The sequence below is a fragment of the Excalfactoria chinensis genome, chromosome 2, assembly GCF_039878825.1.
Source record: "Excalfactoria chinensis isolate bCotChi1 chromosome 2, bCotChi1.hap2, whole genome shotgun sequence".
Taxonomy (NCBI): Eukaryota; Metazoa; Chordata; class Aves; order Galliformes; family Phasianidae; genus Excalfactoria; species Excalfactoria chinensis.
The window spans coordinates 1,747,912-1,772,758 of NC_092826.1; the positions used below are offsets into that span (position 1 = coordinate 1,747,912).

Genomic DNA, 24,847 nt, shown 5'->3' on the forward strand with positions numbered 1-24,847 from the left:
TTTTATTATTTTTTCTTATCTGCTTTCAAAAAAAAAAGAAAGAAAAACAAAAAAACAACAACAGTGAAGTGCAATGAAAGGAATGATCTTTATATAACACTACCTTGAAAAATACGCCATCAGCTGTGTGCAATCCAAGCCCTTTAGTTTACCATTACTTAAGGAGACACATATCTTGACGTAAGTACCAGCTGCAGGGAATGTTGCCTTTTCTCCAGAGGCTCTGTAAAATTGCATCTAACTCTGGGGAGGTGGGTGGGAGCAGCTTGGCAGAGCGCAGCAACAAAACCTGAGTACTGATAATGAAGATATAAAGATGCTTAAAAGAGCAAAAAACTGTAGGAGGGAAACTGGGGCTTTGAAGAATTACTGTAACAGATCATGCCTGACCAACCTGGTGTTCTTCTGTGATGGAGTGATGGCATTGGTGGTCAAAGGAAAGACAACTGATGTCACCTATCTGGACTTGCACATGGCCTTTAACACAGTCTCACACCACATCCTTATCTCGAAATTGGAGAGAGATGGACTTGAAAGCTGGACTGTTTGGTGGATAAATAATCAGTTGGAGGGCTGCAGCCAGAGGGTTGTGTCTCGCTCTGATTACCACAGCTAGAGGTTCTTTGATATATGCATATCTGGCATGAGATTAAGAAACAGCGGTTCAAATGTTGGTCCAACCAGTTTATTACAAATTCTAATCAATCTGCAACAGTGAGTCCAGGAGAAAGAGGTAGGTCTTAGGTATGCAGGGCCAGGAGAGTCCATCAGCAGGCAGGTATCATGTCACGAGTCATCTAATGTCAGTTACAACCCTCTTGGTTGTAGGTCCCTTTTTAATCTTCCTCCTGCCAACATGGCATTCCTGGGCACTTGGATGAGAATAATTTGTAGGCATTTCATTCCTGGGTGCTTAGGTAGGAACCATGTGTAGCACCCCTGAGCATGCAGATATGGCTATCTCCCTTGAGATGAACCCACACAAAAGACTGCTTGTTGGACATTAAGCTGTTACTACTCTCTCTCTCCCTGCCCCTGGCCTGCAAATTTTCAGACAAAAGATTTCTCCAACCTTGACCAGGACATGCCTGGATTTGTATATCTGTGTTCCTCAGCAAGCTTTGAGATATGGGTGCAAAAAAGAATAGACTCTTACAGGTTGTTAGTGGATCTATGTCCAGGTGGAAGCTAGTCATGAGTGGTGTCCTCTAGGGGCCCATCTTGGGACCAGTGCCCTTCAACATCTCCTCCACCCTGGAAGCATTCAAGGCCAGGCTGGAATAAAGCCCCAGCTTTAAACAACCTGGTCTAGTGGGAGGTGTCTCTGACTATAGCACAGGGACTGGAACTGGTTGATCTTAAAGGTCCCTTCCAACCCAACCCATTCTGTGATTCTATGATTCAAAGATGACCTTGAATGGTAGACACTGAGTTCTTTAGAACAGTGAGGAGGATACATGTAGGTTACAAGCCTAGACTTAAAAAGAGCAGACTTTGGCCTCCACAGGTGTCTGCTCTGTAGAGTTCCATGGAATAAAACCCTGGAGGAAAGAAAGGTTCCAGAAAGCTAGGTAACATTCACTGATCACTTCCTCCAAGCTCAGAAGTTGTATTCCAACAAAGAGGAATCAGGTACCAAACTGTGTGGACAACTAAAGGAACTGAACAGTTTAGTCTGGGGAAGGGGAGTCTCTCTTCAAATACTTGAAAGGTCCAATCTACACCATCTAAATGATTTCAAAGAGTGGAGAATCAATGAATGTTTACTTATGGCACTCCCAGTATTTGATTCTTCAAAATGTTACTTTTATTTAATTTCTTTCTTGAATCAACTTTCAGACAAGTTTTTTTTTTTAATGTCTTTCTTTGCAAAACAGAGGAGTCAATTGATTCTCATTCTTCATGTGAGATAAGTATTGGAGAAAGTGAGTGATTGGTCTGGTAGGAAATGTTGATAGCAGAGATCACGGTTAATTGCTAAGAATCGCAAGTGTACAGGTGTACCAATATCGACTATACTTTCCCATGTAACAATTACTGTTAATTCACTGCTAGTAAGATTATTCATTTCACCTCTTACAGTTTCATGGAAAATGAATTGTAAACCAATACTTAACAAATACAAGCCCATGTCAGTCGTGCTGAGTTGGCATATGTATGAGTCACTAAAAATCAACAGAAATTACAGTTTGCATTATGAATCATTCATTGATTCCACAAACATATGCCAGTGAGAAGCAAGAGCTTTTGGAGAAAAGTGTGCATCCAATTGAATGATGTCAGAGAAATATGTAATTTCTGGAAGAAAATAGAAGAGTCAAGGCCATCATTTTCCTTTGGTTCCACAGTCCAAGTTTGGGTACAAATTGCACGTGTTGTACCTAAATGGTATTTTATCATTTAGGTATGGTATGTTACCAAATGGAGAAACCAGTGGAAATGGTCTGATTGGCAATAGTGTTGTCTTTACTCTGCCTTATTGCACTCTTCCAGTACCTGAAAGGTTCTTACAGTGAGAGTGGGGCAGGTCTCATGTCACTAGTGACATGTGACAGGATGAGGGGAAATGGCCTCAAGTTGCGTCAGGGCAAGTTTAGGTTGGATATTAGGAAGAACTTCTTTACAGAAAGGGTGGTTAGGTACTGGAATGGGCTCCCCAGGGAGGTGGTTGAATCGCCATCCCTGGATGTGTTTAAGAGCCATTTGGATGTGGTACTTAGGGATATGATTTAGCAGAGGTTTTTTAGAGATAGGGTACTGGTTAGGCTGTGGTTGGACTTGATGATCTTCAAGGTCTTTTCCAACCTGGGTAATTCTATGATTCTATGATTCAAAATAGGAAAAAATCCACATAGCTTGACATCGTGTCTCTCCCTTGACTGAAGAAGTGTCCATCTACATACAGCTAAATTTTCAACTCAGAATTCAGAATTATGAATGCCTTGCACTGACTTGCAGATGAGATTGTAAACAAAGTAGTATATGAAAAAATGTGCTGCATTTTTGGGTGAAGAAAACAAGATGAAAAATAATTCTTTTTTCCACATCTTGATGATTCTTTGAAAGAAATAGCAAATTAATTAATTAATTAAATAAATAGAAGGCAATTTGCAAAAAAAAGTACTTTTTTCTTTCCATGTTTTAGCTTTTTATTTATTTATTTATTTTTTCTTTCCAGTGGGAAAAAAGGAATGTTTAGAGAAATACTAGCTCCATCCATCTATCACCAAAATAAATAGTTCTTTTTCAGCCTGATGGAAGAGTCAAGATGATTTCAGTCCATTATGAGATTTAGCCACAAACTTGTGAGCCCTGTATAATTATTTGCCTTCGCTGTTGGCCCTCAGTTTTTTTTGCGGACTCAGCATCTATTTGTCTGACAGTAGAAAAAAGGAAAGGAATCTGGTTCCCTAAAACTTGTAGAGGTAGTTTTGTATAAATGTCATCTTGTAAGGCAGGAATGAAGGTGAGGTTTGCATTGCTTAGACTTCTTTTCCACCAGAAAGATTCTCATGGAATAGTTTCTAGAAGTATGGATATGACTTTTTTTCTTACTGCACTAGAATCCTTTTTCTCTAGGAAAAACTATGCAAGACTGTCTCCAAAAGAAAATAAACAAAGAACTGCACAGCGTGCTAGGTGCTGTAGCAAAGTCAATTGATCTGACACCAAGGAACATCATTTATCAGTTTGGCTAGCCAACGTTTTCTGATCTAATAGGTTTGGACTCCCAAATTACAGCACATTTTTTTCTTCTCCTGTAATGGATGACAATTGCACGAAGTCTCAATAGCAAAGAAGTTGGATGCAGTGTATTGTATCCAAGGTAATGAAGTTGGGTCTGGGCAAATTAACTTGGCTATATAGAGAAGGCTATTAATTTTAACCTGAGATGGCTGGTTTGTGCAATATAGCAGTAAAGCTCTCTCACTAACTCTTACAATGCTACTTTAAGCATTTTTTGCACTGCATTTCACTGTGGAGATGTGCTATGCTTGAACACTCCAGTCAACTAAGCAAACAACTGCAAAGTGCAACCACTCAACAGGCTGAAAATCATGTTTCAAAACTGTTAGCAAACCATTTGTAATAAACAAGCAAATAATTTTCCAAAGGAAACGTGATCAGACAGCAAACTTGTATTGATGCTACATCAGCGTTCCAGCTAAGAATAATAATCATCAATGATTTACCAGTAATGCTGTGTAAGTACTGTTGGAGATGTGGTTCATGGCATAACTTCATGGCTTTGGAATAAACTAACCTGATATGATAAATCATCTTAGGAGTCCAGAGTGGGTTCATTTGAACTCTTCAGTGTGTTCTAGTGTTAATTCTTCCCTTTGGATTATCAGCATCTCAAAGGAAGGCTGCTAACTAAAATCACCTCTTCTACTTTCATTAACGTACCCTCAAACATAAAATGATTAATGTACACAGCAAGAAGGAAAAAAATTAGCACAGCTCTTAAAAATGTTGCACTGTGTCAGCAAAATAGTGGGGATTTGCCATACAGCAGCAGCATGTAGGAGGTATTTGCAGTTTAAAAATGGCATTGAATTCTATAGTACAAGGAGGACAGCTTGACTTTTACTTAATCCATCTGACTAAAGACTGAATAAATTTGTTCTTTCCTAAGGTTAGGAAGATTTACATTGAAGGACAAGAAATACCTAAGGATTCAGAAGAAACTTGTATGTTTATCAAAAATTTTGCTCTCCTTCTTAAGATTTCTTCCATTCTGTTGTGGAAGGATTGAAAAGACATTTGGCATAACACCAAGGAAAAGCTAGATATGTAATGGGGACCCGAAATAAGGATCTTGATCACTGAAGCTTATGTAAATTGTAAATATACGGACATTTGCATAGAATCATAGAATTGTGGAATCATTAAGGTTGGAAAAGACCTCTAAGATCATCATGTCTAGTTGTCAGCTCATCACTACTTCACCCATTCATAGAATCATTAAGGTTAGACAAGAACTCTAAGGTCATCTAGTCCAGCTGTCAACCCATCTTCACCATGCCCACTAACAGTGCCCCTCTGAGACACATCTCCATGTTTCTTGAACACCCCCAGGGATGATGAATCCATTGCTTCCCTCTTCCAATGCCTTACCACTCTTTCTGAGAAGATTTTTTCCTAATGTTCAACCTACATCTTTGGTGAAGCGGTGGAATAGGCAAAGTAGGATCCCCCACATATGTGAAGAGAAAGAGCATTTGCAGTGAGCAACAGCAACTCCTTTTATTAAATAATCAAGTGAGGCTCTGTTTGAAATGAAGGTCTTGAAGATTTATAGTCTAATACAGGTGATTGCATTTGGATTTTATGCCTAAGCATTTAGTACAGTCAGCGAACCTCCAATAGATACATGCAATCCCAATGATTCATCCAGCAACTACTAATGCTGTAAACTGTCTGCCCACAGACAGGCATCTAGTGCCATTTGATACACAATCAGGCATCAAGTCACTTCTTGTGGCTGGCAATGGGAGACAGTGTCTTTCTGAAGTAGGACTTGAAGGCTAAAATGACATTAAGCGCTTATGTTTAGGCAACCCCATTGCACAATACTTGCTAAGGTTTATCTGAATTACTCCCTGAACACCATACGTCAGTTCTCTGGGGACAGTAATGGGAGTCTGGATGCACAGTGACTATGGATTTTGCCTCTATGTCCTGCAGCTGAATTTACCCTCAAGTCTCTATTTAAGGTCTTCTAGTAATAGTCATGGCTTTCCTCACCTCTGAATTTATGTATCAAGTTTTTAATATACAAATGAAGTATAGATGTAGTGATGCATCTTTCTTTGTTCCAGAAATGGGGACAAAGCAGCCATCATTATAACAATTAATATATTATTATTGTTATAATCATCATTATCTTTCTTGTGATATCCTGTACATAAGCTGGCTGCCTCTGTCAGTTTTTCATGCTGAAGCATTATTTTGGCAAGGTCAAATTATTAAGAAAGCTGAGTTTTTCCCTGCTAAACGAAGGCAATGGTTTAGTTGAAAATTGTGATGGGAGCAGCCTAGTAGAGTCAAGTCTTTAAAATGTAAATTGTCTCTTCCGGAAGAGACCAAGAGAACTACATCGTTCAATTAACCATTTTTTATTCTCAGTTAAATGTAAAGAGAACTAAGGAATAAGATAACAGGCATCTAAAGAAGTATGAACCTCAGATTTTTTTCCCCCAGTTTGGAAATCTCCTTTAAACTATTTCAGTTGCCAAAGTAAATGTAAGATTTATGGTGAAGTTCAGAGCTCTTCCCTCAGGGAGTGATGACCTCTGCTTGGACAGAGGTTAAGTTATGCAAGGGCAGTGCCTGCTTCTTGCACAGCTTCATACTGATTTCCACTGTTTGAAGGAATGTGGAGTTAAGTCAGTTATTCCTGAGTCTGATAGTGTCAATCAGGGGAGATAACTGGTATGGAACGTGATAGGTTTGTGGGAGGTGTGGACCCGAGTCTAATACTAAGTAGGTTTTTCTAGGGATGATTCTCTCACACCACAGACAGGAACTATTTAGCTAGCTCAGGTTATCATGTTGTGCTGGGAAAGTTCTTATTTTCCTTGTGTGGAAGTGGAGTGCTGTTTTATAGATACATATTTTAATGCTATGCATGAGGCACCTCTCATTTCATTTCATATATTTGAAAGGTTAGTGTCTAAGTCAGACTTAGGATGCACCAATAGACAGTGAAGAGAGATAAGCATTTCATTAGTTGGGTGTCACATAATTTTTGGAATGGATGAAGTTAGGAAGAGAGTCTGAGCTAATCATATTAAGAGTTCTGTAAATACAGAACAGTTTCACTTCTTAGCTTTTTTGACATGTGAATGCCAGCCTGCTTCTGAATTAGTATTTTCACTGTCAAAATTTGAACTTCTCAGTGTAAAATTGAATTGCGTTATCATACTTCATAGAAACTTGAAACCCATCAATCATAGAATCATAGAAAACTTTGAATTGAAAAGGACCTTTAAAGGTCACGTACTCCAACTCCCCTGCAATGAACAGGAACACCTACAGATAGATCATGTTGCTAAGAACCCCATTCAGCGTGACCTTGAATGTCTCCAGAATCACATCCACCACAACTCTGGCAAACCTGCATCTCATCCTTCTAGCGTGTTGACCACATCCCACAGCTTGATGTTATCCACAAACTTGCTAAGGGTGCATTCAATCCCACTGTCAGTCTCATGGATGAAGATATTAAACAGCACCAGTTGCAGTATTGACCCCCAACCTGCAGGACATCACTTGTCACCGATCTTCATCTGGACACTGAGCTCCAGTCTCTGGGTATGATCTCACAACCAGTTCCTCGCCCATCAAACAGTCCGCCCATCAAACTGTCCACCCATCAAACCCATATATTCCCATTTGGAGAGAAGAATATTATGAGAGAGTGTGTCAAAGTCCTTACTGAAATCTAGATAGATGACATGAAGGGGTCTTCCCTTATCCAGTGATGCAGTTATGTATCAAAACATCCTCCTGTGATTGGTGATGTATATTGTTTATACAAGGTCTCTTTCTTTCTAAGAGAACTTTAGAAATAAAAAAAATACCATATGCTTATTATTTTTCTTTCCACAGTGATTAAATTATAGAAAAGCTATATAAATCCTGGATCTAAGTTAGGGCACATTTTGTATTGTGTGCAACTCACCATTCTTCTGTTCAAAAATGGCTATTTGTTTCATAGTTCAAACAACTAACCTCTGGCTAGCAAGCCACATATCCTATTAATTGTTGTCTTCTGATGCAATGTCTTTTGCCTTTTTCCTAAGTAAAAAAGAAAAAAAAAAAAGAAAAAAGAAAACAAAGAAAAATGAAAGCTTAATGGCCTACTTGAACTAACCCATAACTTCTTTGGGAGTGATATCTGCTGCTTAGCTGGGTAGAAAAAAAGGTACAAGTTACTGAGTTTTGACTGATCTCTAATGATCAGCTCTATAGATTGCTAATGATACGTTATCCAGAATCCCAGATCATAAAAATAAAAAAAAAAAAAAAAAAAAAAAAAAAGTAATAATTTGACAAAATGCAATATCCCAGCACAAATATATGACTATTTAATTTTAAGTACGCTTTAGCATTCCAACTGCCTGGTCCCATAAGCTTCAGAGAAGTTATAGCTACTTGGGATTCTGTAGCAATACTCACAGACTTAATAAAACTGTCTTGGGGACTAATGAATTATTTAAAGACTGCATAAAGAAAATGTAACCTATGCATTTAAAGTAGGAAAATCCACTTTAAAATCATCATTCTGCTGTCTTTATCAATCTTACAAGGTTTTTTCTTCATATATCGGTATTTTTGTTTGTCTAGTCTGAATGAATTCAGAATGGAAAGTATTGTCATTTAATTTAGGCCAATACTTCAGACTGCATAAATTTGTGTTTGTATTCTCTCTACTCTGTGTCTGTATTTGCTCTATTAAGCAATAAAATACTCTACATGAAATCCAAACAATGACATGTAGAAAACACACATCCAGGTATAACTTACATAGGTGTGTAGCTGATTTTTACCTTGTGCTAACTTTGACCACAAGGACCACTGATGATATTTTTTTTCTTTCTGCATGATGATAGATTTAAATTTGAATAGAGTTGTGAGAAATGAGATCGTATGGGTAGAAAACTCACTAGTTCAATAGCATCTTGTGATGTCAGAATCTCTTATTGGGTTGAGCATGAAGGATTGGATGGGGAGGAGGTTAAAAAGTGTAGGTAAAACCCTTTGAATAATGAGAGGTCTGAATAGAATCATAGAATCATAGAATTACCCAGGTTGGAAAAGACCTTGAAGATCATCAAGTCCAACCGCAGCCTAACCAATACCCTATCTCTAAAAAGCCTCTGCTAAATCATATTCCTGAGTACCACATCCAAACAGCTCTTAAACACATCCAGGGATGGTGATTCAACCACCTCCCTGGGGAGCCCATTCCAGTCCCTAACCACCCTTTCTGTAAAGAAGTTCTTCCTAATATCCAACCTAAACTTGCCCTGGCGCAACTTGAGGCCATTTCCCCTCATCCTGTCACATGTCACTAGTGAGATGAGACCTGCCCCACTCTCACTGTAAGAACAGTAAGAACTGGAAGAGTACCTGAAAGGTTCTTACAGTGAGAGTGGTGTGAACCTCATTGAAAACCAGGGCTCTGAAACATGCAGAAGGAGATCTGTTCAAAGATGAAGTTACATGAACCTAGGAGAAAATAAAGGGGAAAAGCAGAAAGATTGTCATGGACAGAGCAAATCACAACACACACACAAAAACAAATGAAGAAATTCCTGTTCTGTGTTTAACAGCTGGTTTGCTTTTATAAAGAATTTGCAAAATTTAACATTGTTAAAACCATTCTTGGCTCATTAAGTAGATAAACTGATGACAGCAGTCATGACGTTGGCCATTCTTACATCCTCTTTGGAGCCTTTGTCCACACACTTCACTTGCTGAGGAGATCTTGCATTTCCATAATAGTGCACAAACGCCTTGTGACTTATAAAGTGTCACTCACTTGAGTGAGCCATGACAGCTCCATGGGAAGGTGGTGAATTTGCTTAATAAAAAACAAACAAACACAAGAAGGATGAGTGAAGATGAAAATATTTTTTATTGGAAAAACATCAGTCACTAGAACATTATTATCCTGTTCCCTTTCTTCCTCTCTAAGCTATGGAAGTCTAATAAGAGGTGAGTAAACAGATAAAAGTTAAATACTCTGGAGGCATTAAGCATGAACGTACAGTAAAATCAATGAGATGGGTAAGATGGTATGTTTAGGAAGTAGATGAGATTGACTGTTGAAACAGGAAGAAAGGAGAAAGAGCATATGGGCAAAAAAGGAGAGGGTAACAAAGTTAACTAGAAAGAATATTTGTTATAGAAATATGAAGGATTTGGGAGAAAAGATGAATTAGGGATAAGAAACCAGAGGAATCCAAAATATACCAATGGTCTGTCTCATTCCTCCTTAGGAAGCTCAATGAATCAGTCATGAGGTTGGACTTTCAACATGGTCCTGGCTTCAGTTGGGATAGAGTTAATTTTCTTCCTGATAGCTGGTATGGTGTGTTTTGGATTTAGAATGAGAATAGTTTTGATAACACACTGATGTTAGGAAGTGCTTACACTATGTCAAAAACATTTTTGCTTCTCATATTACCCTCACTTTAAGGGGGGTGAGTGCACAAGGAGGTGGGAATGGACAGAATGAGAGCAACTGACTTAAACTGGCCTAAGAGATATTCCATACCATGTGACATAATGCTGAACAGTAAAACTGAAGGAGTTGGTCAGGTAGGGGGACTTGCTACTTAGAGGCTGGCTTGACGCCATTCAGAAAACAGTGAGAAATTGCATTGTGCAACACGCATTCTGCATATTCTTTTCTATACTAGTAAACTGTCATTATATCTATTCATAAGCTTTAGGTATTGCTTAGGTGTTTTCAGATGTAGACATAGAGTACTGATCATACTATTGGACTGTAAAGTACTGTTGGATTTCTAAGAACCAAGCCCTAAAGAAGTGTTCTGCTGGGTCAGAAACTCACAGGAGATGTTGTGGGCAAAGAGTTTTCTCTTCTTCAAATCCTCTAAAATCTATTGCCTACATATACAATATGTGTGGACATTTGCCTTTTATAAAACATCCTGGATTTCCATGGACCGTAATCTATCTGTAAACCACTTCTTGCATATACCTTTAGAGTTGGTGAAACCAAAAGAAATGGGAGTTGAATCTCCTGAAGAAAACAAGGTACACTGGTGCATTAGCTTGGGGAGTGGGTACAAAATAGTTTCACTTTGGAAAATGGCTTGGAAAGTCATTCCTTACTCATGGAGGAGAGGTTCTAGATTACAGAGATTTCCTCTGTATGGTTGGAAGGATGGAAAAGGAACACATCTCATGTTCTTTCACAGTTCCCGATCTTCACGCTTTGGGATAGAAATGTCTCTGTGACAGGAAAGATATAAAACAGGCTGTTGGGCAGCTCAGCAGTGTTACGGATTTTGCCTTCTCCTTCTTTCTTCTCACCACTCCACTCTAAAATTATCTCTGCTGAGTTTAGCCGTGTGTGTTTTTCTCATACAGTCCACTCACTGCATCAGCTTTCCTGGACTATGTTGGAAACATCTATGTCTAGATACAGGAAGCAACATTATTATTTTTCACGTATGTGCTTTCGATGCCAATACTCAAATGTGCTCCTTAGCTGGGAGTATTGAGTGGGTTATATTTCTCAATGATTTACCTGTAGAGGGGGCTGTGGATTAAAGATGGGCAAGGAAACCAAGACTTTGTGAAGGCATGGTGCTTAATTAACTGAGCTGGTAAGTAAGCTTTAGCACATGTGGGAAGGGTGGGAAGGGAGCCAGATTGCTCCGAATCATAGAAAATAACATCCAGCAGCAGACAGAGATCATACACTCAATGAAGGCTAATACCAAATCATTCAGAACTGCTGCCCTTATCCTCAAAGGAGATCTGTAAAATAGTGGATAAATAGGTATTTGAAGACCTAATGTTCAGTTCTGGACAGTTCTTCCCAATTCTACCATTGTTTATCCTTCTAGCTTTGAATAAAACCTATTTGTCTGCTTTGCTGTCTCTTACACAAAGTAAGATCTTCAGCAACTGATTTCAGCAGACTCAGCTGAAACCACTGCCAGCCCCCCAACAATGGCAGTCAATACAGCTGCAGTGGAAAAATCCCATGGGTGGAAACAAAGCTGGATCCATGCAAACCGCTAAATCCAGCCCTACATCAGTGGAAATCCTCAGATTATTCCAGATGGTCCACAGCTTAAAGCTCTAGGGAGTAAAATCTCCTTTGGAAGGATATACTCTAAAGCCATCAAAAAGGCCTTCAATTGAATGAAAATACTAAAACAGCCTCTTCTGAATGGTAAATCTTTAGGGATGCTCTGATTATTAGGAATATGTACCAGCACTAGAGATTAACCCCTTTCATGCCTGTGTTATCTGTGTCTTAAGAATGCTGTATGACAATGCACTACCTGTAATATCATTCTTGTTCTGTGATAAGAGCATTTCTATATGTCATTCACATTTATGTGACCATCCAGATACAAACAGAACCATTCCAGTCTATTAATAAGGAATCTTCTTTTTCTTCTGCTTCACTTTCATTGGCATTTAAAAAAAAAAATAAATAAATGTGGTTTTAAAAAAAAATTGTGGTTTAGTGGGCATGATGGTGATGGATTAACAGATGAACTAGATGATTTTGGCACTCTCCTTCAACCTTAATGATTCTATGATTCCACATCTATTGCAGATCTCAGTCATTTGAGCCAGTTCTTAGCATCATAGAATGGCATGGGTTGGAATGGACCTCAAGGGTCATCAAGGATTTTTACAGAAGCAGGAATAAAGTATTCCATTAAATGTTTGGTTCCTGTGATGGAGGCTACTATGTCCCCCATGAGCTGCTGTGATTACCTATGAAAGGTTGCCTGGAAAGACCCCAGGTGATGGCTCAGTTATGAGGAGTATGATCAATAGTGGGGACTGTATTCTTTCAAAAGACAAAGGTTTGTTTTTCCTGCTGGACAGGAGACAAGCTGCATGGCATGCAAGCATCTCTTACATGCAAATATATGAACCCTATGTTGTGTTATCCTTCAAATTTGTTCACAACATCCTTGCGTCTGCAACTTCGCTAAGCAGAGCATCACAGTATCAAATTATCAGTATACAGAATGTCATTTCTTCAAGCAACATCCCACTCACCAGGTAGCAATCCATATTGGTGAAGCTGGGAGGCACAGAGCTGGATTATGAACTCTGCTGTCATTTTAAATCCAGCCAGCTGATGGCTGTGTCACATAGGAAATGAGCTCTCAGGTTTGTTAAAAGCAGTTGTACAGATTGAAACTACAGCCTCATTAGTGCTTTGGAAGCCAGGAGGATATCCAGCTCTTTGGTCCTTTAGGTCAAGCTCCAAAGAGTATGCAGGAGGGTATAGCTTAGCTCCAATGGAGACACAGGATGATACTTGGTGCCTGTTGGGAAAGGGGAAACAAGGAAAAGAGACTGACTAAAGCACTTGGCAGAAGGGATGAATCCATGGTGGAAAGGGGAAAGGAGACCATCTGTGTTAGAAAGAAAAGCTGAGATAAATATCAAAAGGAGAGAGATGCCAGTATCATAGAATCACAGAATCATTTGACCTGGGAGACACCCTTAAAGGTCATCTCCTCCAGCTCCCCTGTATTGAACAGTGACACTTTCAACTAAATTGCATTCCTTGGAGCCCTGTCCAGCCTGACCTTGAGTATCTCCAGAGACAGGGCATCCACCATATCACTGGGCAACATGTTCACGTGCCTCACCACCTTTATTGTAAAAACTTCTTTATATCCAGTCTATATCTCTCCTCTTTCTGTCTGAAACATTTTCCTTGGGCATTCCCATATCCTTGGGTATATTTTGGGAAAAGAAGAAACTGATTACACTTATCTTCCCCCCCAAGCCACAAGAGGATGATATATACTACCAGTCTTTGCATCTCACAGCTGCTCCCTCTTATCTGCTTAGAAAAGTTTTGATTGACTTTTTATTTATTTATCTTTTATTTTTCCTTTCACACACAAAAAAAAGATGTCAGTTGTACTGAAAATGTGCTTTCAGAAGCAGTCATCCTCTTCTCTGAAAGACAGGATTTTGATAATACTGCCAATGAGATTTTCTGTCCTGGAGCAAGTGGATTTAGGTGTAATTTTATTTATTTCTTACTAAGAGGCATTGATGGATATCAATAGATACCACCTCCCTGGGCAGTCCATTCCAGTGCCTGACCACCCTTTCTGAGAAGTCATACTTCCTAATGTCCAGTTTGAATCTCCCCTGCTGTAGCTTGATACCATTCCCTCTGGTCCTATCACTAATGACACGAGAGAAGAGGCTGACCCCCAGCTCACTACAACCTCCCTTCAGGAAGATATAGAGAGCAATACGGTCTCCCCTGAGCTTCCTCTTCTCCAGGCTGAAGATTCTATTCCCTATGTTTGTTCTCTGTATCCACTAGTAATGTTGAACTGGAAATCATTTTGATACTTGAAGCATTTGTGTGAAGAATGTCATACAATCTGGAAAGCCTTTGAACCGCCCAAATGTAATTTAGTGTGAAGAGCGTATATTCATGGATACCAGATCTCACTTCTGTGAGTTCCAGGAATAACTCACCTAGCATTGATAGCATGGTTGCCATTTCCTGCACCACTTCTTATATACAGGAGTAAAATAGGACACTATTCATTAGAGAAAATTTCCCAGATATTATCCAGTTTGTTCCACTTCCAGATCAAATTTCTCTGGAGCATGCAGGCATTTATCATTTCACTTGGATTCCCTGTCTATATCTCACCAGCCCACATGGGGCCATCCTGCATGACACAGATCCTAGGAAGTGATTAAAAAAGATAAATAAATAAAACCCCAAATCACATTGCAGGGAACTTAAAATTGTTTTGACCTTGATTTTTTTTTTCTTTTCTTCCAGAAAACTTTTTGTAGTTTTTAAGGTTTTTACAGGTTGTTGTATTAAAGATCCCAGGTGTTGATAAATGCGGTTTGCTTTGTCTAACTCTAGGCACACAAACATCCAATATGCCATCCCATTTGTCCTTATATATCACTGGTAAGTGCTATTTATCTGTGGGAGGTGACTACCTCTCTTTCTAAGGCTGGTATGTAAAGTAGTTGGGTCGAGCTAATGGCTGAATCAGATAGGAAGAACTGACCTCTTAAAAGTGACAGTGTTTTTCCAGTGACTGAAAATTGGTCCCAAAAACCTACTTTCTATCAGACTTAACTTTTAAACTGTATATATCTGATAGATACTAAAATAACAGTGTGACAGTACTCATCCAAGCTGTTGCTGTCTTTCAAAAGCTGGATCTAAATTTTTATGGTGCTCAGATAGGAGAGCATTTCTTCAAAATCCCTTAGTATCTTCAGTGCTTAAGGTGATAATTTCCCAGTGCATTAGATAAAATGCACTGTTGACCAAACAACATGTCTCCAGCAGGAAGCCAAGGATTTGCTGTGATATCAGCTCACTGCCCTCCTTCCTTTATCCGCATGGAAACTGTGAAATCATCAGGGGTTTAATCCTAGAAGTGTCTCCTACAGCTAATAATTAGCAATTTTCAGCAAATTTTCTATCAGTTTTTCTGGCATTCTTTAGCAATCATCAAAATGAAAATATACCATGAGCACGTCTCTGTCTCTGTAGTGCTATGTATCAATTTATATTCATATATATCATTAAACATATATACATATTTATATAGTGATCTCTATATCCATTTTCCTTTATATTGCAAACCTCAATTTAGTAATAAAAATGCAATGTGATGGATGTGGGGATCTTTCCATCCAAAAGCTCAATAAATACATTTCCCAGTATCAATAATGCCAGCAATAAAACACATCAATGTAAAATACAGTCAGTGCTTATGACTAGATTAAATTAGTGAAGTACATTCAGTTACCTATGAAAAGAACTTAAAAGGAATTAACTGTACATTTGGCTCCTTTTTTTTCCTGTCTCATTCCCTGGCAGACTCACATTTCGTTTCCCACTGATGTATATGTAAGCTCACAATAACTGGACTGTAATTTATTGAGTAGAATGAGAAATACAGAGAAAAGGTATTTCCCAGCAACTGCCAGTCACAAAGTCTTCTAGCAGGGGAAGGCTGCCTTTGTAGAGAAGTCTGGTTTGCTGAGGAACACGCCATGAAGATTTCTATTGCTATTGTTATTACTTTTCACTATCTCTGGACACTTTGAAAATATAGAAAACCCCTATCTAAGCCCTGCAACAGGTCCCAGGTCAAATGAAGTGAAGTTCTAGTGAGAAGAGCTTGGAAGGTGTGGTAAATTAAGCCATAACTCAAGAACTGACAATTATCTACCGACATCCTCTCTTTGACTTCCTGTACCTTTGTAGCTCATAACAACTTCACCAGGCCAGGTCTGAAATACAAGAGAACGTGCTGGCATCAGTGGGTAGGGGCCTAATTAAGCATTGTGGAAGTCAGCCAAGCAGAAAAACTTCTCCCACCATTTCTACCTTTTGCAAGTATGCATTTTCCTTTGGGCTAAGAGATAGAACAGAATTTGGAGGTACCGAATTCGCATATACTGGTGCTGTCATTTTCTGCAAATCACTGTTATCAATCCCTGGGCCCACCCCCTGTCTGAGAAGTGGGCCCATGTTAGCCTAATGGGATTCAATAAGGCCAAGTGAAGGGTGCTGCACTTGGACTGGGGCAACCCCAGGTATTTATACAAACTGGGGGAAGATATTGAGAGCAGCCCTGTGGAGAGGGACCTGGGGGTCCTGGTAGATGAGAAGCTGAATATGAGCCAGCAGTGTGTGCTTGCAGCCCAGAAGGCCAGTGGTGTTTTGGGCTCCATTAAAACAGGGGTGGCCAGCAAGGCCAGAATAAAGAAGAGAAGGTTCCAGGGAGACCTCATTGCAGTCTTCCAGTACTTGAAGGGTGTGTTTAAACTGGAGGGGGGATGCCTGTTTATGAGAGTGGCTATTCATAGGACAAGGGGGAGAAGTTTTAAACAGGGAAGGTTTAGGTTAGAGATTAGGAGAAAGTTTTCCACACAGAGGATGGTGGCGCATTGGAACAGGTTGCCCAGGGAGGTCATGGATACCTCATCCCTGGAGGCATTCAAGGCCAGGCTGGATGTGGCTCTGGTCTAGTGGTTGGCAGCCCTGCATATGGCAGGGGGTTTGAAACTAGATGATGAACCCAGGCCACCCGATGATTCTATGATTCTATGATTCTGAATATAAGGAAGTCATGTTGCCCAGAGCAAGACTGTTTCATCCAATGGGTGAAAAATATGAATAAGTAGCATTGTCGAATGGATCACAATACTGCTTTTCCAGTGCAGGGTTGGATGAAATGAAGGTAACTTCATGGGGTGATCCTAGCGTAAGAGGGAGAAGGAAGGTTGATTATACAATCACAGAGTCATGGAATCGTAGAACCGTTTGAGTTGGAAAAGACCCTTAAAGCCCATCTAGTCTTTCTCTCCTGCATTGAGCAGTGACACCTACAGCTCAGTCAGGTTGCTCAGAGACCTGTCCAACCTGATTTCAACAGCCTCCAGGGATGGGACATCCACCATCTCACTGGGCAACCTGTTCCTGTATCTCACCACTTAATATGGATATAGGTTTTGGTTTAGAGACTTGTTGGCAAATTGACAACAGAGTACTAAACTGCAAGAAGCTAACTTAAGTATTTCTATTCCCTGTAAGAGAATCCTATGCTTCTCATAGATCCTGGTCCATGTCTGTTTTCAAGTTCTCTTGTCAGCACTGGCACCCTGTAAAACTTCAGACTCTGGCACTGCATTACACCAACATCATCTCTCCAGGATGCAACAGCTGCTCCCTCTTACCGAGCCCTGTTTCTTTTCATGGCTCATTACAATTAGTTAAATTAGAATTGTATCTGATTGTTATTGCTGTTGTTAAGTTACAGTAGATGCCGTTACTGTTTGTACATCATGGAGATGGCATAATGACATGTTGTCTTTTGTAATTATATCAGCCAAATAATTCCCACTAAGTACTGTAATAGCATTTTAATTAATATTTTTGTTCCAATTTCTATCACAGAATTTAGAACTCTAGCTGGCAACCTACTTCTTTTGTTTCCTTTTCTACTTTCAGAAAAAGTTGAGCTTGAAGGAAATCTGCAACTCTTGAATCCTTTCACGCTGTTAAGTGAGAGAGATGGAGAGAACTGGTTTGATTTTCACCTTTGCCAAAGGCATAACTTTGGGCAAGTGAGTCTATCTGTGTCTGTGTAAATGGGAGACTATATTTAGCTTTAGTTCAGCTTGTCTTCTGCAGATGCGATTTCACAAAGAGCACCTAACTTAGGAGAGTGAGGCTCCAGTGAATTGGAATTAGGCAGCAAATCCCCTTTTTGCATGAGATCTGGTTTCATAAAAAACTGTTTTCTTAAAGACGTTATCAGTTACATTAGGGATCAGTTACCCAGGTTATGTTTGCATATAAAGAGAAGCAGGAAAGGGCATTCATCATCATTTAGACGACTCTACTCTTAAGTATGCTGCATTTTTGTTTACTGGAACTGATTTTAAACTTCAAGGACTCAGATGAGTGTGTAAAGCTAGCTAGGATGAAGTGAAGTTCTTCACTTCATGGTTCTGCACTCCAGGACCCATCCACAGTTTTAGCCCCAGATATATGCAGTATGCGTATTCCTGTGCTGAGAATCCCACTGCTGTCCAGGACAACTGTACTGGACTCTTTAAGGATCCTGACCTGATCTTCTATGCAGGAACTGTGTGATTTAACCATCAGATCTTGGTTATTCTTCTTTGGCTTACTGATATAAGTCAGAACTGACAGCACTGACATCAAAAGCAGAAAGGAGCATGGAACTGAACATAATTCCATGCTTGGTATATTGAATACTAAGGCTGCTGTGACTCACACTGTGGTAATGCATTCACAGCAAAGCTATATGAGCTTGGTTTTTCACAACTTCTCAAGAGTCTGCTTCATAGAAAGGTGGCAATGGTTTTGTCATGTTGCAAGAGTTTCAAGATGTTCGGGGCACAGTTTGCACTCAGGGAAGCCTTATGGGTATGAAGTATCTTGTGATATATCAGGGCGAGTCTTAGAGACAGATGGATTTCTGTGTCTCTCTTGAAGTAAAGATGAGAAGAGAAGGGAACTGATGGGTAGAAAAAATGATAGCAACAAATTGGGGATATGGTAATCACTACATGCCTTTGCTGTCACAGCTACTATGTTGGGAATCACATCATAATCTAGTATACAATAGGCCACACACCACATTACCCAGCTGTGTGTGATGTGAAGCACTGTAGAGGAAATAAGTCAAAAATGCATGAGGAGCTAATGGGCATTTCATTCTTAATAGAATCATAGAATCATTAAGGTTGGAAAAGACCTCCAAGGTCATCCAGTCCAACCATCCACCTATCACCAGTATCTCCCACTAAACATTGTCCCTCAGTAGAACATCTAAACATTTCTTGAACAGCTCCATGGTAGGTGACTCCACCACCTCCTTGGGCAGTCTGTTCCAGTGCCTGATCACTGTCTCAGAAAAGAAGTATTTCCTAATGTCCAACCTGAATCTCCCCTGGTGCAACTTGAGGCCATTCCTTCCAGTCCAATCTCTAGTTACCTAGGAGAAGAGGCCAGCCTCCACCGCAATCTTCCTTAGTCCAGCATTGCATTGTGGTCTTCACATAACTTCATTTCCATGAGGGACACTTTGTGGAGGAAAGAAATTAAGTCAAATTCCTGAAAGTTGTATAAAAGTCTCCTTTTGTATGGATGCCAGAACAGTAATGAAATTAGGAATTCGGTTCTCAAAGGGATCATATGGTCTTTAAACTGAAAAGTGCTAAGTGACAAGTATGGATCCGCTGGGAAAATTTGAAGGATAATACCAGAAAGGAATTATTTCAAGAAATCCTTGACAACTGTATAACTAGAATAACTATTAAGACATCAGTTCATCCATATTTTGCTGTTATCTTTCTAGTTTTTCACACAGTAGTATTTTGCAATAAAAATATACATTTAAACATTTGAATAAAACCTTGCTTCCTGAGTTTTCACTTCCTACCTACATCAGCATCAGATGAGAGCTGAGATGTTCAGTGGGATGGAACTCAAAAACTTTCCCTTCCATTTGACTAGGAATACTGGAAAGGTGTCCTACAGTGATCACACTGGTAGAGATGCACATTTGACCTTAAAATGGATCTCTTCTCACCTTAAAATTTGATATTTCTTAATTTATAAGTCCTATTCGGTGACTCTTTTCTTTCTCATGAGCAGAACAGGACAGACAATGATTTCTCCATTTATCTGGAATTATCTTTTTTTTCCTCACATTTTGAAACTGCCTCAGAGAAAGCTGATTAGTGGTAAGGAGTTCAAAAGCTTTTGAGGTCAAAAGCTTGGGTTAACTGAAATATTTCATTTAACTAATTAACATTTAATTGTATTTGTCTGGTTTATACTTTTTAATTTCATTCCATATTGTCTAACAGAATACAGTCGGAGGGAGTGAAAAAAAAAAGAATAAAAGTGATTTGGATATGAAAAATCAAAACTTTATTTGCTGTAAAGGTCAGTGAGAAAGTTTTGTCTATGTTTGAACATTGTGTTCTGTTTTCTCTCTTCCCCAAGAGATATTTAATCATAATCCACAAAATGTTCCTCCATCAGTGAATCAGCAGGACATTTCTAACCAATCTACTTAACATGGTCCACTTTCACACATCAGCACCTGTGCTATAATCATGCCTCAGGAGGAGATAACTACTCATGTCTGACCAGGGGACAGAGCCTGAGCATTTTTCCTGAGAACAATATTAAAATGAGATAAGAAAATAACTGATATAGCTGGTTTAACATGCTAAGACACGTTGGTTTGTCTGTAGCAGGTTTTATGCTAAGTTACTCAAGATTTGTTCTTCAGCAATAAAGCATCTCTGCAGTTGCTACTGATTCAGACGTCATCAACAGTGGGAAGTTTTGTATGATTAACTTCGTGCACAAAGACTTTGAATGCAGTGTGTGACTTCCATGCTAACTTGGTGTTAACCCACAGGTTATAATTTGGTACGTAATCTGAAGTAGAATGAAATTACTGATACTGGTGTTTAATCTTTGAGACCTACAGAGCTCGTATAAATCCATCACAGGGCTCAGTACCTACTGTTCTTTCCATCCACAACCAGTCATTCAAATGGATGGACAAATGAGCAGGCTTTTCTGCCATGGAAGCAGAAAAATGGTTTGCACTATCCTCCATTACATCCACGTGTCTTCTGGACATTGACACAGCCAGCAAATACAGCTCCTTTGTGTCACTGATGAGCTTCCCAGGACACAAATTCCCTCAACAACCTACAAAGAACATGGCTGTTACCAGGAATTATAGCATGAAAGGAAACCAGCTCTGCATTCACTCCCTTTAGAAACTTAAATTCCCTAATATTTTTCTCTGCAGATCTGAGACTGCTTCAAATCATGAAGAATTCATCAAAAACATGGGCCGTACCTGCAAAGGAATAAATACTTATCTAAAAGACCGACATATTGCTATTGCAATCATTGACTTCTTTTTGCTTTTAAATAACATAATTCAGGTTCTTTCCAGAATAAATTTAACCTCATTAATTTAATTTTCTGGCTATGAAACTGGGAAAAAAAATAATCTTTAGTGAGGTTTCACTCTCTGGGAAAGCTAAGAATACATCTCAAAGGCAAACAGTGTGACTTAACTTCAGAAAAGGAAGGGAACTCAACAGAATGGCCATGGCTTTAGCGATCACAAATTGTAGGTATTGTATTGCAGCAGCTTTATTCAATTCAGCCCTGGGAAATTTTGGCAGGCAGAGTTATATTTTGGAGAAAATGGTTCCTGGTTATTCAGTGGCCAAGGTGGTGGAGGCGGTTCCAAATAACACCTCAGGAAATACAAAAGTGGACTAGGAACTTCTTTACTTATAAGTACGTTCAGCTAAGGGTAAAATAAATTGACATCCTGCTTCTTGAGGTCTTAAAATCTTTGGTTAGCTAGACAATAGTTCCGGACACTTCATATCAGCACATGATCAAAATAATAATAATGATATTAATAATAATAATAATAAAAAATCACATTGCAATAGCTGTGACTTCACTGGAGATCAGTAATACCATCTTATGTCACTCAAGTTTAATTCAGTTTAATCCTTTGGATGCAGGCATCTACATGTGCAACTTTTACTTCCAGATTTAAGCGCTCACATTTGCCAAGTCTTACCACATTTCAGAACTAGAGGGAAGCTATGATTAAGAAGAGGACAAATACTTTAACAGAGCCTCTTGGGATAGGACGAAGAAATTGTTTCAAATTAAAAAACATGGGATTTAGGTTGGATATAAGGAAAAAGTTCATTATGATAAGGAAAGTGAAGCACTGGAACAGAATGCCCAGAGAAGTGGTAGATACATGTATCCATAGATACATTCAAGGTCAGATTATAGATGTCTTTGGAATAGATGACTTTTAACTGTCCCTTCCAACTCAAGTGATTCTATGATTCCCGGTCTGTATACATATCTGGGATCTGTATCACATATCTGTGATACCCCAACCCAACATTAAAGCACTTTGATTTGTTGAACCTCAGTAAGCTATCAGTTATGCTGATTTATATAGACTCTGAAGAGTCTATATCCCCTTTACCATCATCTTGGCTTCATGAAGCTTACAGTGTTATCTGGCTGCACATCTGATTGTTCTCCATTCAAACCAACCTGCAGACTTGATATGCCTCCCCAGGCAAAATATAGATAAAATATTGATGTAATACTCTACCCAACCACCATCTTTTTATTGTCTTTTATTTTGTTATTGGCTACTCCATTACACTCTCAACACAAACAAGATTGAGAATGAGTAACTTCTCCAGGAGTAATACAGCAAAAATAATAGAATCATAGAATGTCCCAAGTTGGAAAGGACCCATAAGGGTTATCAGATCCAATTTCTGAACATGTTAGAAGTTGCACGTAATTCAAGTATAACCTTCCACCTGATCACTGACCTCCACAGAAAAATATTCCCTGATCCCTTAATATCCAACACAGATGGCCCAGTCTTCCCCAGACATAGAAGAACAATATATTATTCTTGCACCTATCTTTATTCATAATGCCAAGGGCTGAGGAGAGGAGACATATCATGATAAGACACCCTTCCCAATGTGGGACTATACCAGCCATCTGCTCATGTCATTGTAGGGGGACTGAAGTGTTGCTGACTCTATCAAGTTTGGACACCCTACCCAGGTGCCTTTTGTAAGTGCATCTGTCCTTAAAATCATTTGAGTAGAGACTGAGAAAAACACACACAAAAACCGTATATCCAAGTGAAAGAGGAAAGGTTCTATGCCTACTATTGATGAAAACACCATCAGGAATCTACATAAGCATCAACGAGATTAAGTATGTGCAAAGGCTTATAGAAGGTATCATCAGGAATTCATATGGAAGTGTGACATAAAAATTTTTTAAATATATTGAACAAGCAGGTGGACACGACCTTATTCAGAGTGAAATCTGACCTGCTTTATTTTAGTTTCTTTTTCAGACTGAACTGAGAAAATGTGAACTGAACCCAGTTAATCTGTGAACACACGTTGATAGTTTCATACAAGCACCATCTGTCATAGGTCCCAAGCTAAGATCTATCTGAGCTGGGTCTTAGATGAAATCCAGTCCATGTAGAGCTACAGAAGAATGTATGTTAGATGTTCCCAAGATCTGGGTTCCTATGGTATCAATCAAAGCTGAAATTTTTCAGAATGTTCCCATTACAGATAATCCATAAACTTTTCAAGTGGATTAATGAATCCATTGTGTCTCACAAACTATAAAATCAGTGCAAAGCCACTTGAATCTAGGTCATTTATTCTGGTATTTATAATTAATTTACCTCAAGTAGCAGTGATTAATAGAAGGCTTAATGCATATTTTGCGAATGGCTCCTGAGTCAAACTAGCTGCTTATAACCATGGAGAATAATTGAATATACTTGTTACTCATGTGTTTATAACATTTTCATTGTTGTAATTGGGTCACTGAAGCACTCAGACAAAAGCATGTTTTTAAAATAAGCTGTATTCAAATGGGTAAAAGGAAATCTTGACATCAAACCTCAGTAGACTGTGCTTGCTAGTAGTTAAGTACACAATCTGCATGTCTTACTGTTGCCTAGTACTCACACAAGGATGGAAGAAATGAGTGATGGGGTCAGATCTCTATTTCATCTAGCAAAGAATTCCCTTGCCGAAGTGGAATTAGGAGGTGTCATTTAGGGGAGGTGAAGAAGCTTCTTCACTTTCTGTAGTCCACTTCTCTGGTCCTGCCCTTGCTTTCACAGCTGTTCTATCTGAGATATTTGAGGGGACATCTCTGTTGATTCCACTTACATATTTATTTATTTTGGTATCTGCTTTGAGGAACTGTTGCCCTTGAATTTAATTCCTTTTCAACTTTCTCATCTGACTCCATCATCACCTCACACAGCAGTGAGTCCCATATTCTGTCTGTTGGATCAACAAGTGTGCTGGCTTGCTTTCGCATCCTCTAATTTGTTGGCAAACTCTTCATATTTGATGTGTCAATTCCATGATTTCACAAACCATATACTTACACCACGCTCTTGGTTAACCTGTTTGGTCTTATCTGGATCTTCCCTTACCTTCACCAGTGTTTTCTGAAGAGGCAGAGACCAAAGCCTCACAGATTAATTGATAAGTGAATGTACTGAAGTTCTGTGTAACAACAAAATGATTCCCTCTGTCTTGTTTTCAAAGCCATTCTTGACAACGTCAAGAAATTTGTTGACATTTTTAGCTGCTGTGGAACATTAAGCCAAAGAATTCAAAGAATTTCCAGTCAACCTCAGTGATATTCCTGCATGTTAACTGATAATTTTGAATGCACCAACATAGAACCATAGAATCATTAATGCTGATAATGACCATTAAAATCATCTAGTCCAACCAGCAACTCGTCACATAGCACTAAACCACATCACATGTAGGTATGGTATGGTTGGTTTATTTTGCCTGAACACGTAACATTTATTTACACAGATGCTGACTCATGCATTTCTGTGTGATCCCTCTGGAAATCATCACCATGGCATTTCACTTCAACCTTCTGTATACTACA

General features: G+C 39.1%; 1 long non-coding RNA gene across 4 annotated transcripts in view; it reads right to left on the reverse strand.

The window, feature by feature from the left end:
- Nucleotides 1-24,847, reverse strand: part of LOC140248728 (uncharacterized) — a 152,823-nt gene that overhangs the window by 72,308 nt on the left and 55,668 nt on the right. The window contains exon 4 of one of the 4 annotated variants that reach the window (XR_011902879.1): nucleotides 12,581-13,067. The exons of 1 other annotated variant lie outside the window; for it this stretch is intronic. This is a non-coding gene — a long non-coding RNA (uncharacterized lncRNA). Of the gene's footprint in view, nucleotides 1-12,580; nucleotides 13,068-19,284; nucleotides 19,375-20,207; nucleotides 21,180-24,847 lie in introns of those variants that run through there. 2 more of the 4 variants (XR_011902878.1, XR_011902880.1) reach the window with 2 other exon arrangements.